This window comes from Eulemur rufifrons, chromosome 15 (assembly GCF_041146395.1).
Source record: "Eulemur rufifrons isolate Redbay chromosome 15, OSU_ERuf_1, whole genome shotgun sequence".
NCBI classification, from domain to species: domain Eukaryota; kingdom Metazoa; phylum Chordata; class Mammalia; order Primates; family Lemuridae; genus Eulemur; species Eulemur rufifrons.
In genome coordinates, this window is record NC_090997.1 from 80,159,012 (window position 1) to 80,180,565 (window position 21,554).

General features: G+C 37.1%; 1 protein-coding gene across 4 annotated transcripts in view; it reads right to left on the minus strand.

The window, feature by feature from the left end:
• EPB41L2 (erythrocyte membrane protein band 4.1 like 2) overlaps positions 1-21,554 on the minus strand; it is a 197,501-nt gene that overhangs the window by 144,165 nt on the left and 31,782 nt on the right. The window contains exon 1 of one of the 4 annotated variants that reach the window (XM_069488684.1): positions 3,129-3,161. The exons of the other annotated variants lie outside the window; for them this stretch is intronic. The gene's annotated coding sequence lies outside the window, so the exon portion shown is untranslated. Of the gene's footprint in view, positions 1-3,128; positions 3,162-21,554 lie in introns of those variants that run through there. 4 annotated transcript variants of the gene reach the window in all.

Below are 21,554 nucleotides of genomic sequence, written 5' to 3' on the forward strand. Positions count from 1 at the left end.
TATTCATTCCATTCTAGGAGAATGATACAGTATAAATAACAGAAATACCACTACCCTGCATGCTGTCAAAACAGAACATCCCAAGAAAAACACCAACTCACATTTATAAGTAATGGATTCACTAGGTAATCATAGATCTCCTCAGAACTCACACTTGCAGCCCGGGCCTGTGATCACTGCCACCACCTTGCTCACTGGCACGGCACAATCCAAGGACGCCTGGATTAGGATAAACGCCTTAAGTAGCAGTGCTGACACAATTCAGCAATAGCGCTTAAGTCAGGGGTGGCCCAGCCCTGGGTCAGGAAATAATGCGACTGATACTAGAACCCAAAGGTAAACATAAATATCTTTAGGAAGCAGAGTTCCTTTTCCAATTGTGAAATTAATTCCCAAGTTACTTTAATTTTTTGCAGAGCCAAACAGAAACAGATGGCAGACAATTCCAAATGCTCTGGAGAGTGTGCAGATCCTTTATTACTTAAATGTAATTAATGATAAACAGACTACTCAAGAGAAATGAAATCACACTCTAGTAACACAAGAAACTTTACATTACAACCATACTTTTCCTTTTTAAGAGAAAAGAGCATACGTGTGTGTACACACATATCACACAAGTGGTGTGGCTGCTTTCCTGTGCAGTTCATGGAATTGGTCACATCTTCTATGTCCCAACACACTTGGGGGATGGGGATAGCATCAATGCCTACTCTGAGACAAGCAGCTTAGAAAGAGAGAGGAAAAAAGCAAGCAATCAAAACGCAGATTCTTTATATCATACTGAACAAACTTTTGGGTATAACACTAGAGAACAAGTTAAATACAGTATTATAAGAAGCACAGAGAGCTGCCAGAAAAAAAAAAATAGAATTCTTTTTAATTCTGTTTCTTCCTACGCTATCTAGCCACTCAGGCCAGTTTCCGTCATATTTCTCCAACACTTAAGCTGTCATCTCTAAGTGGAGTTTATCCACCCACCCCAATCATTTGAAAACCTTCTGGAAAAGAATCAAAAGTATAATCAACTTTGCCAAATGACCATTCAGATTTAGTCCCCACCCTAATATTTGGCTATTTATCCTGCTTACTTCTCAAACTCTTTCCATTCTTTCTTCCTTCGTTTCCTTATTTCCCTACCTACAAATAGATTCTAGCAATTAAGTTACTTCCTTTCTTCCCTACTCCCTAACTCCTTAAATTTTCAACACCAGATTTCTCTATTCCTCCTACCGGAGCTTCAATCCTTCCCTCAACGTAAAGAAAGCCAAAAAATATACAAAATTGTCAGTAAGTCTCCAAGATGCAGAATTTAATATTCTAAAGAATTCTGTGGAAGAATTTTTCCAAGTAAAACAAAAACGAATGGTTCTCCATCACTTATTTTTCAGACATTCCTCCCCATCTCAACAGAGTCACCTCAGCTGTCACACAGTTTCTTCCAGATTTAGCCTAAGGTCAAACACAAATGAGGGTGAGTCTGAGGCCATAATGACTGCCTCAAATAGGACATCTAACTGCCTGTTGACCAAAATGAAAAGCGTGTAAATCATGACCTATTTAGTCTACAGCAGTGTTCTTAGACCATCAGCACAGTTATAAACTCAGAGAGAAGAGACCATGTTCTCTAGCCTCAAATGCATTCAGAACATTTTTAATAAGTCATAGCAATAATACTGAGAACCTACAAGGTCCCCTGCTCGTACTCTGGAGTCCAAGGAAAGTGGAGGGGAGAGAGAGGAAGAAGGACGGGGAATGACAAGACAACACCCTTGTTCTTGAGGAGCTGATAACCTAGACTGCTAGCAAAGACAATCTCGTGAAAAGTTAACATTAATAAACGAGTCAAATTTCAAGACAACAGTAGAATAAATGCCATGAGACTGTGTATGAGCAACTGCCAAAGGTATGATACCGCTAAGAATTCCTATAGGAATTCAGCAAAATAAAGCAAATACATTCCAGAGTAAAAGACATTTGGCATATGAGATGATAATTACTTTAGCAAAACCATTTAAAAAGCTATAAAAGATTTATTGGTTTTCATATAGCAGAAGAGAAAACCTTCGCATATGCTTATGCTAAATGTATTAATAAAATATACATTTTTAACCTCTACTCCTCCTTTCAGGTTCACATCAAATAACCCTAAAATGGCAACAATCCAGCCACATCACAATGGTTTTCAAACTTCTCCCAATCACTTGGGCCAAATTAGCTAAATAGCTGTCTTTAGGTGGTCTCAATTTTTCACTTTTTTTCTTCAAAGTTACAATTAGATGGATTTAACTCTCTAGGTCAATGATCTTTAAGCTATCTCAGAGGAAAACAATACTTCACAAATTCTCCCGAGTAAATAAAGCAAAATAGACAGAATGGTACAGTGAAAAGTGTTGTGGAATAGGTGAAACCAATTCTACTTGCAACTGTGAAAGTAACAGTAATTGTAAGCAAGTCAATTTTCTTCATTTTACTAAATTTCCTCACCTACAAAATTAAAGGTTGGGGGATTAATTTTCTCTTAAAGTACCTTAGTTCTAAAATTCTACATTAAAAAAAAAATAATGTGTCATGGCAAACCATACACAAATAATGTTGAGTGAAAAAGACATCAAAACTGAACAGATGAGTCCCACTTGAAATGTAAACAAATATGCGTTTGCTGAAGTATTTATTCCAAAAGCTGTGAATGTAGGGTACAGAGATAAAAACAACATAATACTAACAGTGATTCTACCTGAAGGTGGGAAGGAGGCCATCTTTTATTATTTATGCTTCGCTCTATTCCAAATTCTAGTCAATAAGCATACAAAGTTATCATGAAAAAGATCCAATCCTTTAAATCCAAGCTTCACATTTTGAATCAGAGCTCTTTGCTCTCTAAAAAATACACTGCAAATCAGAGTTCTTACACGGTAAGCCCAGTCTTACTGGGGGCAAAATAAAGGGAGGGAAACCCTCAACTTTGTTTTTCCACAGCTACTTTTCTCATCTAGTCTGAAATCGCCTCCTTCCGCCCCACCTCTCCTCACAAAGATCTCTCGGGAGTGACTGAACGCAAGTAACCCAAAACTGGAATTTCTGGGACTGGGTGGTTTTCAAAAATCATTGTATTGTCATCTCTGTACCTCTCCACACAGGACCAGAATTGGATTTCACAGTTATTTTCCCAAGAAATTCTCACAGTAGTACTTAATTGTCGTTCTTTTTTTCTGTTTTCTTCTTCTTTTTTTCTTTTTTAGCACGGGCAGGCTATATCGGAAAAAGAGGAAAATAATCTGGCACCTGTGGAGGTGATGTCATTACCAGCCATGGCTCTGAACTGTCCCTGGAATGCAGCTTGCAGCTTGACTCTCTGAGCCCACCCAATGCTGTTTAATATAAAACACAGTCCTACTTGACTGTGTTCTCCTTAGGAAGCACTGTACTTGCAACTTTTCAGCTTTAAACTTTTTGTGGAACATAGCATCAAATACTGTCAGGACCATCCTTAGAAGACCAGGCTTTAGCAGCTCTAAACCTTTATTTAATATCTGGCAGGCCAGACAAGGACTAATTCTACATGCCTATCTATAGGCAATCTCTGACTCATGACAGGCTATATTCCAAAAGGATGATTTTGAGTCACTGGCTTGAAAAAAGAACTATACATAACTCTCAACACCAGATGGAGCGAGGACTTGATTGGGAAAGGGGTGGGCACAGTGGAGGAGTGAGACAGGGATGACAAAAGTGATGCTGGGGATAGAAGCCTCCACCCTCAATCTGTACAATGAGGCTAAGGAAATCTGAAGCAATGCAAAAAGTATTATAGAATAAGGGTTTCTTGACATAAAATAAACAATAAATGTTAGCTACTGTTATTATTCCACCCCCCCCAAAACAGTCATTAAAGGGAGTATTAACTTCTAAGCCTACTACAGAGGGTCAATAATCTATAACACACCTGAAAGTAGTTGAAAACCACAAAGTCTAACATTTCTAAGGAAAACATGCAATAAGGAGTTCCAACTAGAACACACAGAGTAACGCATGCCACCCCCCATTCGTGCTAGACAGTGTAATGAAGAACCCCTACCCCCATCGTTCCTCTAGCAAGGAGCCCACCCAGAGATGGGGTACCTGACAAGGGGATGGGAGTGTGAGTTTTACGAGCCCACCCAGAGAAACCTAAGCCTCTGCCCAAATCTCCCAACTGCGAAAGTCCCTGGTCACATCCCCCTCCCCTTTTTAAGAGCGGCAGAATATACCCTGCTGCTCCCCACTGCCAATGCCTGTCCAGTATGGTCCCACAAAGGGAAACGAGGCTCTCCACTGCCCAAGTTCAATCTAGAAAGCAACACAGGCTTTGCAACTTTCTATCAGCACCTTACACTAAGTCATAACAATGAGGAGATGGATGAGAAAATCTTCAATATGTTTGTTTTTACTTACATCCTAAAGGCAAAGGCAAAAATCACACTCAGACGCCAATACTAACATTTTTTTCTTATTTTAAAAAAAGTAGTCAAGACAACAGAAGAAGGAACAAGCTGCAACTCATACCTCGAAATTCCCAAGACTGCTTACTTGATCTTCTAGGGGGCTTTGTTACTCTCACAACCCTCTAAAAACTACTCAATTTTCAACTACCTGTTGCTGGTGATGTGTTTTGTAGGCAACCCATAACTAAGGCCCAGAAAGCTCTCTATGACCCAAAGCAAATCAAAAGTCCCCTCTCCTCACTGCCCACCTTTTACAGACTCACAGATCTTTGAGATGCCCTAGACCCTGGCATTTTTTCTAATCTACTTCCCTTGGTCTGACAGACAATGCAGCTGGGGAGACCCATGTTGGACCAGAAGCTCAGCCAATATCTGGGCTGCACTGTTCTCCACCACCCCACAATGCTTAGGGTCTTGGGGGGTGGGCAGGACCTGAATCCCAAACCTTCAACATGCATAATGCATTCCAAATCTACACAGTTTTTACTTATTACCCATACTCCTCCTCCTTTCTGCAAGGCAGAGAGCAGAGGACTGTGTGTCTGTGTGTGTTCTATTTAAAAAGCAAATTTCCATTAATCCTGTTCTTCTCACCGTCTCAGTTTCCCATTCCCACGGTCACACCCCAAGCATTGGCTTTCCATTTTCTCCAACTGTGATCCAGAGGAAACTATTTACATCCCAACCCACTTCACAAAATATACAGTAAACACACCCAGTTTTAATGGAAACAGTTTCCAAATGACTATGTGTGATCCCCTCTGACCAAGACTAAAGCCTAAGCTTGGGCAGTTTGTGCTAAATCCAGCCCCAACCCTTCCACTCACCCAGCCTTCTCCCTGCGAGCAGAACACCTCAGCCAGAAAAAGAGACACCTCCCTTCCCCTTTTTCTTTCCTCTCCCAAAAGGGAAGCCTTTTTTTTTTTTTTTTAATTTGCAGAGAAGTTCCCTACAGGCTTGATGAGGCCCTGACTCTCATGTTGTTTATTTCATTTTTCTAAATGCCCTCTAAAATGATTTCTTGAAAAATGCTACCCTAGACCTATAACCCTACAATTATCTCAATTTCATGCATCCCAACTTCTGACTATCTTGTATCTCTGCAGCTCAATCCCTCTTGAACCCCAACTCCAACAATTCTTTCACCCTAAGGCCCCTGTGCCACTATCACCTTTCCACTGCCCCAGTCTTCATTCCCCTCCTTAAGCAAATTGGATTCCAGGGGCCACTATCATTCCCTAATTCCCTTGCCCCTCTCTCCCTCCAGCACACTCACCCTCTAGTTTATACTTACATCTATCTCTAGCCTTACTTCAGACTTGCACCCAAGCAGCCAAACAAAAATAATCATAACTTTTCTCAATTTAAATTCATAGCCACAAACTTTAAATGGATCCTTACTGATCCCCAGAAATCCTACAAGAGTTCCCTAGTGAACCCACACTCCCACTCTCCTGGACATCAACTTCACACCTGCACATAAAGCAAAAAAATCACAGACTCAAAAAAATTAACACTGTAAATTGGATGTTCCTATGTTCTCAGGCACAATCCAACTACAGCTATCCTTCAATAGGAAAAATTTTAATATTCTGTCTAACAAACTCTATGTTACAAAAAAGAAAAGATAATAGCCATTCAGGAAAAAAGAAAATCTGCCCCAGTACAAGGCCAAGTTCTAATATTGACATATCATTAAAGAAAGAATATTTACTCTAGAAAAGTACTTTTGTTTTCTCCCTTTTTATGAAAATATTTGGTAATATTCTCTTAATTCTCTTACCAAAGTAAACCATATATAACTATGTCTTGCCTCTCTAATCACTGACAGGATAACAGTTTATTGTCCAAATACAATTTGTTCAACCATGCAAATACCTGTGCAATCAGGCATGTTCAATTTGCAAGGGACAAGTCCAATGGCATAGCCAAAGGGCTTAAGTACGGGTGCCCTGCTAGTCAGCCTTTTGCTGGAAGAAACAGCTATTCCCACAATTATCTCTAGATTGAAACCAAGTGTCTAATAAATGCTTTTATGTAATTCAACATAAAAACAGAATATGCACATTATAGAGTTGCTATTTATTCGAACCAAGCCACTAATGGTGACACTAATTCATATAAGAGAAGAAACCCCAGAGTAAAATGGAGTTATGTCTCTTCAAATTCAAGGGCCAGTAGAATTGAAGGCTAAGGAAGGATATCTGCCCAAAGAAGCCTAACCCAGAATTCCAGGTGCTACGTAAGAGTGCTGCCATTGGGCAATCACTGCAGGACTTCAAGGGCCATTTCTAACAATTTGAAACCCAGTTCTTCCTGATAGGAATAAAGAAAAAATAAATGGATGAATATATAAGACAATTTTTTTAAAAAACTCGGTAGGGTAGTCTAAATTTAAATCCATACGCCAACAAATAGGCAGATCATACTCAAGAACATGCCAAAGCTACCAGCCCTTCAGAGCAAGAAGATACTTAGAGGAACCTCAGACGAAAAACATAAGTACCACATGCTAGCCTTGCTAGCCTTCCAGCCTCACTCATCCAGACCTCCAGCATCAAAAAAGAAGATGCACAGCAAACCACACCAATATGATCATGCTAACGTAACAATTCTCATCTTCACTGACAGGCTCCTTCCTTAGCACCCTGACTTTCAATCATCCTAGTAACCATTTTCCATCATTCAGTTTTAAGACTGCTAAGGTGTTTGCATCTCCTTCTCCTCCACCATTCATTTGCTCAAAATTTAGGGACTGGATAGTATGTACTCAGCACTGTGCTAAGACATCAGAGCCTAGAAAGGGACACAGGGAGTAAGCCCGGGACCACAATCCATTCTGAGAAATATCTGCATAAAGCAATATGCAAAACAGTGTAAGAGTAGAAGATGGAGTAGGGTAAAACTGGAGCCATTCATGAAGGATGGAGGGAACAAAGAAAGGAAGTACAGACTCCCAAGTTCCTGCAAAGGCATCAAGTAGGAAAGGAAAGACCACTACAAGCTGCTGCTTTCAACTTTTTTGTATTTAATCAAAATCACAAAGTTTAGGCCCAAGAACTCCTGAGGTAATAAAAGATAAAAATCAATCAATTTCTCTATTAACAGGGTAGGTATTTTATAGATAATGGACTCAGAGGTCTCTTGTTAAGGTTTTCTAAAAACTCTATTTATCTATTGTATTTCAATTTTCAGTTTACAAAGCTAATCAACCTTATCTATAGATAAGTACAGACACATGTTCGTCAATCACAACTGCGTTCTCTGGTGCTCAATATAATTCTGGGAGGCACACTAGGACCTTCGTCAAAACTGAGTTAAATGAAATTTATCTTCGATGGGCATCCCTTTCATTCTTTAGCCTTTCTCCCACCCCAAGCCAAGGTAGTTCATTCTGAACAGGGAGTCAACCACTATGGCTAACAGAATAGTACATAATATTTTAATGTGGCCTCCCCTAAGTCAGAATTGGGGGTGGGGGGTGAAGGTAGGAAGGAAGTGAAAGATAGAATCCAGTGTAAGGTCAACATGTGTTATTTAGCTTAGGGCTGGGAGAACAAACAGAGGGATATCCTCTTCCGCCACCTCTAGAAGCGAGAATAAAAACTCACCCAGTTACCATTGAGTTGTTTTGTTAGCTAGCTCAGGGTTTCTCAGCCTCTACACTACTGACATTCTGCTTTGTGGACATTCTGTCCTGTGAACTGTGGGAAGTTTAGAAGCATCGCTGGCTGCTACACACTAGTAGCACGCCCTCAAGTCGTGACAATCAAAAATGCCTCCAGACATTGCCAAATGTCCCTTAAGGAACACGTATCACTCAGCCACCTCTACCCGGGTTTAACACCACTGTGCTAAATGATGAACATCAGGCTACTTATTAAATATACAATGAAGAAGAAACTGATGTTGATGAATAGGGCAAAATATTAAGATAAGAAAAAGCTTATACCTTAACCATCTATTGCCTGCATTTTAATGAAAAGCTAATAGATATCTCCAACAGAAGAGAAAAATCAAATTAAGGCCAAACAAAGTAAAACAAAGTTTAGATCATTTAAGTAACAACGTCATTGTGTTTATATGGTGGTAACTGCTAATTCAGATCACAAAATTATATTAAATAATTAAGTACACATATACTCATGTATGGTGGGAAGCTTCAATTTAAGAAAGAGCTTAGGCTGGGCATGATGGCTGATACCTATAGTCCTAGCACTTTGGGAGGCCAAGGGGGCAGGGAGGGATTGCTTGAGGCCAGTAGTTCATGACCAGCCTGGGCAATAATGGGCCCCCGTCTTTACAAAAAATAAAAAAAATTGCCAGGCATGGTGGCACGCACCTGTTGTCCCAGCTACTAAGGGGGCTAAGGCAGAAGGATCTCCTAAACTCAGGAGTTTGTGGTTGCAGTGAGCTATGATGACACCACTGCACTCTAGCCTGGGCAACAGAGTAAGATCCTATCTAGAAAGAAAGAAAGAAAGAAAGAAAGAAAGAAAGAAAGAAAGAAAGAAAGAGAGAGAAAGGAAAGGAAAGGAAGACTGGTGAAAACAGTAAAACTAAGCCAAACCAAGTCTATCTTCACTCCACATCTAAGCCCATTCTACAAGAATAATCTTTAACAGATTTTTAGCCTACAAAATGAATACATGGAAAACTATTTTGAAATAATTAGGAACACACAGATAGGACTCTAACTCCTGTCTCCAATCACCTTCTAATCTACATGACACTTACCCTCTCTAAACTATTTCCCTTGTCCAGAGAAGTAAATGATATAACCTACGTAAGGACATCCGCATGGTGCCTGGCACACTCTAAGTACTAATAAACAGCAATTACCAGTAGTTACACATAGTATTTTAAAATAAACACACTTTGAATACAAAACGGAACACACTGCCCAAGTGAACTAAGAAGAAAACACACTTCTAATCAGTTAAAAAACAAATCGACAAAACCCATTTCTGTGACTTAGATGTCAAAATTTACCTTCATTCTTAAGACAGGAAGAAAAAAAAACGAATTACCACACAAGCACATGGCTATAACAAAAGCAAAATATAAATGCTACCTTTAAGTACATTATTTCCCCACTTGTGCTCACTCCAAATATATTTCCCCAAACTTTTATCCAAATCAGCTAAAACACCATTTTAAGCAGTTGAGATTAACAATTCACTTTTTAAAAGAAATGTTCTATAAAGCCTTATAATCAAGTAGGGAGAAAAATAGAACATTTTCTCACACATACCCAGAGCCAGTTTGGAGTTGCTGTTTTTGCCTCACAGAAGTTGTTTTCTAGCCACAAGCTACTACAAATTGTTCAGACCTTTTGGCAGCAACACAGGAAAACTGCCCTTTTCACCCGTTCTCCCACAAAAACGTAGTCAATTTCTAGGCAAACCCATCTCTCAAGGCTACTTGCTTTACAGAGCCAAATGCACATAATTTTTCGTTTAGCAGTAAGACCTCCAAATATTTTGCATTTTTATGGGAAGAAAACTAAAAGCAAGTCACCAAAGACATATAGGCAAAGTTCTTCATTAAGTCAGCTCATAAAGTGTGCTACATCAACGTTTGAAATTTATAGGACATTTGAAATCACAGCTGTTTCTGTTTTATCCAAATCGTCAAGGATGCAACAGGCAACACGTGAAGCCATTTCCTGACGCTTAATTGTCCTTGGCTTCCCACTACTCTCAAATCCGAGCTAAGTTTCAAATAAGTAGTTAAAATAGGTGTAATTAAAAAAAAACCCACAGGCAACCCACTCACTCACGACATCTTTCATTTGAATCTAGGGTTTTTCTACAATCTTGTGGATCACATAAACGCATTTGGGCCAGTCACAAGGATGAAGCTGAAGTTCTGTTTTTTATTCAACTACACAAAATCAACCCACATTTTTCTCCTGTGATTATTTAAGGGAAGGTGAGGGCAGGAGGTGGTAAATTACTCAACAGCTGTAACATATTTAATTTCTAAAAATAAAGCCAATACTGCCTTTTAAACACAAAATTAAAGAGGATCCTTTGGAAACCAGGAATTCCTTTGTATACCATTTGGCTTAAAATTTCAAAGACTGGTCATTTATTTAAAAAACAAAAAAGCCCAAATGGTAAAAAGGCATCTACAGTCACTCACAAAATGAAGCTGGATACTACCCTGTCCTGGTTGAGCTGAATGCCAAAATTCAATCTGTGAACCAAGCTCACAATTCAGAGATTTAAAAAAAAAAAAAAAAATCAACCCAGTATTTTCCTGGGAACATTTCTGTCTCCAAAAATGACTTGAACCACAAACAAGTTCCAAAAATGACGCAAAAGCAACTTCTCCAAAAGAGTACGTATGATATCAGAAACTGCCCAAAAACCACATACACAAAAATAATAAGCAAAGGAACCTCGATTCGATTACACAAGACCCACTACACTTTGATATAATGGAAGATAATCAAAAGAATATTTTTCAGTCAGAGTCCAATATAAACACTAATTTAAAATATGCTCAAGTTCAGAACTCCTTTTCAAAGGTACACTTTGAATTATTCCAACAAAATAAATCCTATGGATTATACACGGAAGAAATCTGGAAGACAAACCAAGGAATTCAACTTAGAAATTAAAAGGAAAATGCTTGCATGTTTAGTCAGTAAAGAGATCAGGCTTGCCTGTTATCTAGGTACAAAAGGCACAGCTTGTTATTTTAGGTAATTTTTCCAATTTAAATAGATAAACTACAAGCACTAATTGTTAACATGTTTTCATTCACTGCTTGCCTTAACTAAATGTTAGTAAACCAGACTATCTTTTATCTCTAAAATCAAAACAGAGTATCAAAGAGATTCCACATTATTGTTTATTAGCATCTTCAAAGTACATCTATAATTGTTAATATTAATGAGAAAGTGTGGGAAAGAGCAAGAAGAAATAGACCTCTATGTTGGAGATTTACTCCTGTAGGTTTGAAATTGTGTGCTGTTCAACACTAGCATAAAATAGCCTGCAAGATAATCACCAAAAAAGCAAAAACACACATTTCTTGAGTTAATTGCCCACATCTCCACACAGCTTACTTTCAAATAAGTAAACGACAACAGAACAACTGGCCCAGGGTTATCCAGGGGTCTGGCATAAGTCGATAAAGCACTTAAGTTCACTGTTCAAACACAGGTTTTCTGGCCCATGTTAGGAAAACTTCAGCTTGAGAATGATTTACTTCAGAATTGAGCTAAAATGGGTCATTAAGGAATCTCTTTACTCCTGTTACATTTTTAAATTTCTCACATTAGAAAACCCATCTTAAAATAAAACTGAACTTTTTTTCCAAACAACAAAAGAGGTGAAAAATGTAGAATTGGTCACTGATTTCTGTTTGTTCTCATCCTACCTCTACCCCATATTCAATTAATATTTATTGCACAGTTACTATATTAAAAGGCACACAGCTAACACTGAGGAGGGGTAAAAAGTGAGCAAGACAGAAAGATGTATTTATTACAAACTAGGTTATGTTTGCATCTGTATTCACACACAGTAAGTTGAGGGTGTTTTGTTTGCTTGTTTGTGTTGTTTTCAAGTACGTCCGTGTGGTTTACTTTATTATATATGGCAAGAGCACAGAAGGCCCTTCATGTACCTAAATGAAAAACTCTGACATTTGGCTTCAATAAAGCCAGCACTTTCTTGAAGATGGGTTCCAGCTATGAATTGTCTACGTTTGTGTGCTGGAAAGGGTGAAAAGGGCAGTTTTCTGTGTTGCTGCCAATGGGCTGAACAATTCCCAGTAGCTTGTGGCTAGAGGACAACTTCCCTGAGAAGAAAACTGTTAACTTTCAAGACGGCTTGGGGCACTTGTGCAAAACAATGTGATTTTTCTTCATTCACTGTTATTTTCTGTTATGCCTTTTCCAGAAGGAACAGAACGGAATTTTAGAATAATAATGTTTTTAAATGATCTTGCTTGTGAAAAAATATTTGAAAATAATGCTTAACAGTTTAATTGAAAACCAATTTCAACACACATCTAACTTTTGAGCATTAAATTCTTTCTAGTGTTCTCTATCCACAATTAATACAATATTAATTTTGTTCAGATATTGCCTTCTGGGTAGCTCTTCCTGAATTCATCTTGCAAATATTTATTAAGCACTTAATAAGGAAACACACACACACACACACATTCCACCAGTCTGTTCATTGTGGAGAATACCAAAATGAATGAGAAAAATTCACAGTCCTTAAAAAATCAATGTAGTAACAGAGAGAAACAGAAAGGGCAAAACTCTGAGACTGGAGGGGGTCACAGAATCTGTGTTTTTCATAAATTTACTGGATGATTCCTATACATACTAAGGTTTAAGAACTACTATATTAAACAAAACAAAAAAAAAAGCCCAGGCAATAAATCAGTAAGTCATTATTTATTTAAAAAGACTCACCATTGGATCTCTAAAATTAGAAAGCCACCATAGTTACATTTAAAATACCACTTGTTCTAAACACTTATCTGAACATGACTTTTTCAGGAATAAATCTGCTGGATAAGTGAAGTATACCTAGACTTTAAACTGTGGGTTGGAAAAAAAAACTATGAAAGAACTTAACTAGGAATCAGAAAAGGTAAGTGCAAGTATCTACTGCTGCTTAATTTGAATCCGAATAAAAATCCTGCCTAGATTATTATCTCAGAAAGTAATCAGAACAACTAAATGAAAATATACATAAATATGTTTTGCAAAGTGCTTTAAAATTTTAACATTATACTACTAGTTTTAATATTCACAGTAGGTAAGACCTTGTCAGGAATAAAACAAGTACTGAATTAACACCGGCTGGATTTTAATCAATTTTCTACTCATTAGTGAACATATTACATCAAGTTGAGTTTTGTCTTTTCAGAGTGATTATTTTCTTGTATGGAAGTTCATTTTAACAGAATAAAATTTCTCAATCTTTTACCATTTCTGTTTTCTGTGTTCCATAAGAATGCTTATATTTTCTTCTAAAAATTTTAAAGATTGCCTTTCTGCCTTTCAGTCTATCTATAATGTATCTATAATGCAATTTTGTATATGGTATGAAGTAGGGAACGAAATTTTTTTTCCCCTTTCCCTACTGATTTATAATGCAGCCTCTATAACAAGCTTCCTTGTATTAGTTTATATTGAGATTTAAATCAGTCTTTTTGTTTGTTTTAAGAGACAGGTTTGTCGCCCAGGCTGAAGTACACTGGCACAATCATAGCTCACTGCAGCCTTGAACTCCTGGCCTCAAGTGATCCTCCTGCCTACAGAAAGGTGCCACCACAGCCAGCTAGACTTATATCAGTTTAAATTAGGTTTACTGGTCTAATTATCTATCCTTACCACAGGAGTTTTAATAGCCTTGATATATGGTACGGGCAAGTTGTCCCAACGTGTTCTTCAAAATTATTTTAGCTATTCTTAATTTGTATAAGAATTTTAGGATAGCTGGCCCATAAAAGCCATGTTTGGATTATAGATGAATTTTCACTGAAATATAGATTTATTTGGGGAAAACTCGTATCTTTACAATATCAAGCATCCCCATGACAATGAACATCTCTCCATTTATTCAGCCCTTCTTTCATATCCTTCACTGTTTCACAATTTATAAAGATTTTATATAACTTGTTAGATTTGTTCCTAGAAAACAGAATTGCACATTATTAGGAACTGGAAATAAGATCTTCTTTACAGGAGCATATATTCAGGGCAACTTGAATCTATACTCCTGGGAAAATTTTGTAAATAAATAAATAAATAAGATCTCTTTTACATAAAATTTTCTAATCAGTTATCCCTTAATTTACTTGGGTTTTACACACAGTATATTATATAAACTGTGAAGAATAATTTTGATTCCTCCTTTCCAATATTTATGCTCATTACTTGTCATATGGTACTGACAAATTTCAAAAATCACATAAATGACTAAAAGTAATAATTTTTTATCTTAACCTTGAGTATACTGTGCTACTAGTATATTGTTAAATATAATGTTGCAGGTTATTTAGAAAGACATTTGGCATGTTAGAGAAATTATATTTCTAATTTAGTTAGCATTTTCATGAATGATATTGGAATTTCATAAAATTCCTTAATGCCTTACCTAGCAAAACAATTATATGTTTTCCTTTTAATTAGCAATATGGTAAATACTATTAAAGGAGTATAAAATGGTATAGTATCCTTTCATTCCTAAAATGAATTCTACTTTGTTACAATAGACTTTTCTTTCTCTGTTTTACTAGGCCCTTACACATATTTACGGGTGACATTAGCTTATAATTTTCTTTTTTTCACTTTTCTAGTCAGTACTTGTTACCAGGGTTATATTAGCTTGAAAACATAAGAATACTTCAATGCATTTCTATTTTCTAGAACAGATTGGGAGTTTTCTATTCCATGATTGTATGAAAATACTTTCCCATAGTCTAGGTCCAGCAACTAATATTTTTCAATCTTTTCCATGGTTATTAATTTCCAAGGTTTTCTATTTTTTCTGGAGGAAAACATATGTTTCTATTTTGTTGGTGCTTTCAAAATTATTACCATAGATGTATGTAGTTATAATGTCTTCTGAGGTGGTACATTTTTTCTCTTTTTTTTTTTTCCCCCTAGATAAAATAGCTAAAGGGTTATCCTTTATTGGGTGACTTCCCATCCCTCCCTCCATCCCACCAGAGAATTAGCTCTTGGCATTTTTGTTTATGTTCTTTCTTTTACAATTCTTGTTCATGTCATTAACTCCCTCCCTTATTACAAGGACTTATTCTTGGGTTTTTTTTTTTTTTCTATTGTCTTAAATGTGATGCTTAGCTCATTTCAATTTTTTTTATTTAAAGTGACAGTAATTTAAAGTTGAGTGTCTGATACCAGTTTTTGTAGCCTTTCTCAAGTTTTACTATGTAGTGTTCTCATTATTACATTCTAAACAGTCTATTATATAATTCTGCCCTTTATATTCACCTTGACCCAAAGTGATTTCCTCTCCCTATCTATTGCTTACACACATTCCAAAATGTTCCCATCCCTGGAGTTAACCACAGTTGAATGAAATGACAGTGAAAAGAACGATAGATTGATTTTTTCCCTGATAAATATCTAAAGTTTATTTGGAGAGAGATGCCAATCAACAATTTCGGCTCACTCTTTAGACAGGGTCAAGCAGCCCATCACTGATGATTATGGTCAAAGTTGCTCAGTTTACTGATGGGGTTTCCCATGACCCCCAAGCTCTTCAGCACTCATTGTGCTGATCATGCTCTTGAAACAATCCCTAAGTTCTCTGATCTCTCCCTCTCCCATTACTTCAGGGGAGTTTAGTGAGTGCTGTGACCCTTCCACAGGAGGAGCGCACCCAGAATATCATTTCAACAAACATCATTTCAAGACTGCAGGACTCCCTATGTTATAAAATGTGCTGGTGGCTGTAACTATCTATTAGAAGGTGTAGCAAGCAAGAATTAATGAGAAACATTAAAAACCCTACATAAACTCAAAGAACTGAATACCTTCTGAGCAAACTTTGACCCAAAACTCCCAACTGATACAAAACAGAAAAATGAATCAGGAAAATAAGCAAGGTATATATCCCAAAATATGGCAACTTAAAAAAACCTTCAAGAAAGTGAATTCTTTTTAAAAAATGGTGCAATAAAAGAGCACCAGGTAATACTTCCTGAACACTTCACTGTTCACCATTCTGCTAAGTTTTTGCACATATTTAATACTAATTTAATCCATACAAAAACCCCATGAGGTAAATACTATTCTTATTTCCATTTCATTGATGATGAAACTAAGGCATATGGCTGTTAAGTGAAAACCCAGGCAGTCTGGCTCTAATAGTGCTCATAATTATTACACTATCTTCCACATGATACTGTATTCTTTACACTACCTCCTACAGATAATTCTTCATCGGCTTTATATGCAAATCTACATAAAGTCTATCAAAGGGAACAATTTCTCAATTGCCCTGTTTTGAATAAGAAATTACTAACATGCTTAAGTTCAAAACTGGCTCCACCATTTATCTGCTGTGCAAGTGATTTAATCTCCTTCCCTTATTCTCCTCATCTGTAAAAGGAAAATAATTGATAGCACCTATCTCAAAACTTAGTGTGGGGTTTAAATGAATTAAAGTATTCTAATTATATTACAGTGCCTGGTAAGAAATTTGTGTTGGCTGCCATTATAAAAACAATGTAATCACCATCATCATCAATTGTTCCTAGGGTGTATTTCCTTCCAAACTATAAATAATATCATTGAATATAAGCCTTTAAAAAAAAACTCTTTTAAAATAGAATTCTACAATATTAACCTCTTATGAATATCATAGATATTAAGTACTCAAACATGTTTCTGTATAAAATTCTTGTGACATCATCATACCAGATTCAACTTTAGAAGGTGATTTCCATGAAGGCAGGAATTTTTACCTGTTTTGTAAACCATCTTATTTCCATTACCTACAATATTGCTTGGTACCACTACATATTTGTTGAATAAATTAGTAAAAAGTGTTGAATCTCAATTTAAAAGGAAATGAAGCTGTTATGTCCAGGAAAAGTATGTTACATAAGTTTTACGCAAAAAGTTTCACAAAATGAAAGAATGCAAAAAGCATTCCTTCCATATATTGATACATGCTGCTATTTTAACATGTATATATGATTACTAAGTAATAAATCAAATACTTAACGATTTTATTATTTCATCTGCTATACAGTCAGTGACCAAAGAAACCTCTGAAGATACTTCTTATTTATTTCTTTTCATCTGTTGTCCTTCATCTTCCCTCCAAAATTAGTTCCATCTCATCTGTAGTAAGCCAAAGATTTCAGTGGATACAAAAACAAACTTCCCTTTCCTGAAAAGAACTCTATTTCTACAGGAATATTTAACTTATTTTCCACATCAAATAAATAAAGCTTTCTAAAAACAAATATTGGAGAAAACTGTTATTTTATAAGTGGCAGTCAGCCATTATTATTTTATTCATTCAGGATCTATTCATTGAGCACCCTCCATGACTCAACCATTGAGCTGAACGCGGAGAAAAAAGGAGGAAAGTAAGACAAAGCACTCTGGTTACTGGGACTGAAGACACAATTATAAAGCTATAGGTCCACAACAGAGGCAGAATCACAGACAAAGGAGAGCCAACTGAAGCAGGGGCGAGGGCAAGCAAAGAACTCGCTAAGATGAATACCTTTTTTAACTGAACTTGGAAGGTGAGCAGAAATTTGGCAGGTGAGGGAAAGAGAAAACAGGCAGAGGGAAGAACAAATACAAAACCCCAAGCCATAACACAATACAGCATGTTCAAGAGGAAAATGAGCAATTTGGTATCACTAGTGTATAGGGTTATAGTTAAGGTTGTTGAAAAATGAGGGTGCAGAGCTGCCAGGAAGGAGGGGCACTCATTATAAGAGGTCTTGTATCCAGGCCAAGAAAGAGGCTATGGCACTACTAAACCTCCTGGCCTCAAGAGGTTCCCAAAACGAGGCATTTCTATCATAGAATGACGGCATGTGACAGATGGTAAATAAGCAGGACCACAAGCCAAAGGCCTACGTCAACCACGAGAGCTCTTCAGTAGCACATGACAATTTATTTATGTTTTAACAATCAAGCTCCCCGACTAGACTGATAGCTCATTAACGGCAGTGGCCACCATGTCTTATTCAAGTTATATCCCCGAGGTCTACCCGCACAATTCCTTTATTTAACAAATGTCAAGCACCTGTGATGCATTAGATACTATACTAAGCACTGGATACTCCAGATCTTATACCATCCTGTCCCAACCAATCTCAGAGCCTCTCTGAGGAAGTGATACCTGAGCATGAGAAAAAGCCAACTTCTAGGATTTGAGATTCCTATCCTCTACATATACCCTCAGCTGAAGTTTAATGTTAAATAATCTCCTCTTTAATACACCTTTATTTGATTCAAAGCCATTCTTCCTTTAATACCCTAGAATCTCCTAAGAATAGTTTTCTTCCTCTATATTCTTCATTTTATGGGTATCATTTCAAAACTCATTCCAGCCCATCTTCTCCACTGGTGACCTCATTCTACTCTGCTCATTTCAAGGCTTGCTTTGTTTTTTTTTTTTTTTTAAAGCCATATACTTTTTGGATTGCTTTCATATAAATTATCTGAGAAGTAATGCAGTGTAGTGGTTAGAGTGTGTTTAGCAGCTAGACATCTACAAGTACCAAGTCCACCATTGGTAACTATGAACTTGGGTGCCTTGCTATGCCTGTTTCCCCTTCTAAATGACAGGGATAAACGTATCCAATTCCTAACTTGTTCTGAAGACTAAATGAGACACTGTATCCAAAAGTACTTAGCATAACACCATAATGTTAGCTATTTTACCATTAATCATCAAACCAACATCCTAAGGAACACGAGGCATGAATTATTACCTTTTTACAGATTTGTTTTAGAGATGCCCAGAAAAAGTAAAAAGACACATTCAAGATCAGACAACCATTATTTCTAATGTAGATTGCCCAAATGTACATTTCTGGCCTTGATCAATACGCAAAGACAAAATATCAAACCACTGGCCCATAATTATCTCCACTTGAATAATCTACTGTGGCTTTGTCAAAAACTAATCATCTTCCCACAAAAGTGACTATCCCCTGGGCTTTCACTCCAGAGTTGCCTGATTCCATTCTCTCTTTCACTCATCTGTCCTCATTAGAGACTGTCATCTATTCTTTGAAAAGACTGATAGATTGGGGGGTGGGGGGAAAAAAAAGATTGATAGATTGATTCCTCTTTCTTCATTCTTATAGCAAACCCTCTACTCCAAATCCCTAAGGTATGGAAATACTATACAAGCAGCAAGGCAAGCTCAGAGCCAGGAATTGAAGTCCTGAGCCAGCCTCCCAGATTACTTCTCTGCCAGCTGTCTTGGTCTTTTCAAACTGTATGCATTATAGAGGGGCAAAAGGAAACCTAAATATAAGATTATCCTTTGAGAGTACAGAAAAATCATCACAAAGTAGACCAAGGCTATGTAAAGTCACCTAAAAAAAAATACCAAATGGCCCCAGGTCACTAAGACTTGAGGCAGTATGACTGAAATTATTAAAATGACTTAAGAAGTTTGTCAATCTTAAGAGTGGCCAGCAATGAGGAGACAGAGAAAAGGAATTCAGAAGGAGACAGTGATCAGACTGACCCACATACTTAGTCACTTCTAGCAAGAATAGTCTTATTGTGATGGACAAAGATAGGGACGAGATCCATTTTGTTAAAGCTACATGAACAAGAGAAAGCACCCAGCCCAGGAACAGACAGATAACAGATACAACAAATAACAATGATTTACTCACAAGCCTTCTCTTATCATTACTCAACCTTCCTGTTCTTACTCCACTCCCACAACTCATACGACAATGTGCCATGTGGCCAAGAAGCAGAACACACACGAGACAGGATGATGTCCATATTATATTTTTCTCTGTAAGTTAATAAATTCTCATTTCAATTTATAATCTACCATCTCACCTAAAGGTTCACTGTTTATTTGTTTGTGGGAGCTGGGTTTTTGTTTTTTATTTTTCTTGCTTGGGAGAAAGGAGGAAGGTCATAATTCAGATTTCCTAAGTGCCAGTATCAAGAGACTGACTGACAAGAATGAATTTGTGTCTCTAAGGCAGAGGCTCATACTCTGAGCTAAAGAGAATTGAACACGGTAAATGTTACTTCATGAGGGTAGCCACTGTGTACCAATAAACCTGCCTCTCCTGATGTACACCACCAATTCAGGCCTTCCACACAAACCATCCTGGACATCTCTGAAAATCCTACATCATCTTGTTTCAATGCTTTCACCTTGCCACAACTTAGCAGCTACAATGGATCCCTATGCCTTACAGACAGAACTTTAACTCCTCTTATGTGTATGGAGGGCCCCCTCTACCCAGCCCTCCAGCTGCAATAAGGCCCTCTGTACTCATCTTGCCTCCATTCCTTCAGGTACCTCAATACATGTAATATACATCACTGGTCTTAAGATTACTCTGTCACGGTTTTACCTATTTAACTCATTTGCCTGACTTAATAAGCTCAGGTGTAAGAATTCTTAGGACATTTTATAACCCTCATTCCAAGTACATACTACATAAGGGGCTAATAAATGAAAATTACTTGATGACAACCAAATATGAAAAAGTTAAATATCAGGGCTGAATTTGGAGGTTTGTTTTTTTTTTTCTTTTCTTTCTGTAAGCCAGAACCATTAGATGTAGTTGATTCCTTTAAATCTGAAATACACTTAGTCTTAACAGCAAGGCTTACAATTCAGACTCACATCTTAAGTGTGTATCACCCACATCCAACTATGTATTGTAATACCAAAAAAAAAAAAAAAAAAAAGCTGACACCAAGACAAATAAGCTTCCTTTCCACAGGGCCAAGCCCCAACATAGCTGTTATAGCTCCCCCCGGAACACAACTGGGTCTCAGCGGGCTGTTGCCTAGCAAGTCAAACAATTACCCATTACCTCACAAATCTACAGAGACTTAAATGTTTGCCAAAAAGATACAAGGCCAATGATGAATGTAGCCAATGATTAATAGTGGCCCCATGAGCCAAACGTCATAGGAATAGGGCTGGCATCATTCTGAAAAGTTTATATGAACATTACATCAACAAAAATGAAATTCTCGTGTGGTTTTAAGTTCTTGTCCCAATGTCTATCGAAAGATAACACTTAAGGATAGCAGCTTGTTCATCTTTTTGAAATAAAATGAAGGATAATCTATGGAGACCTTTAATCTTTATTCAATTATCATGCCCTAGAGTGGTCAACCCTTCCTATATCACATCAGGAAAACATTTAAAGCAATTGTGATAATTTTCATTATAATAGTTTATAAACATTTTGTTTGCATGTAATTTCATATGTAAAGATGCTAAAACCACCAACGCCTTAATACAGTACCCAAATAGGGAAAACTTCAATTTATTAAGCCAAAAAAAAAAAGAAAATTATTTGTTCATTTCA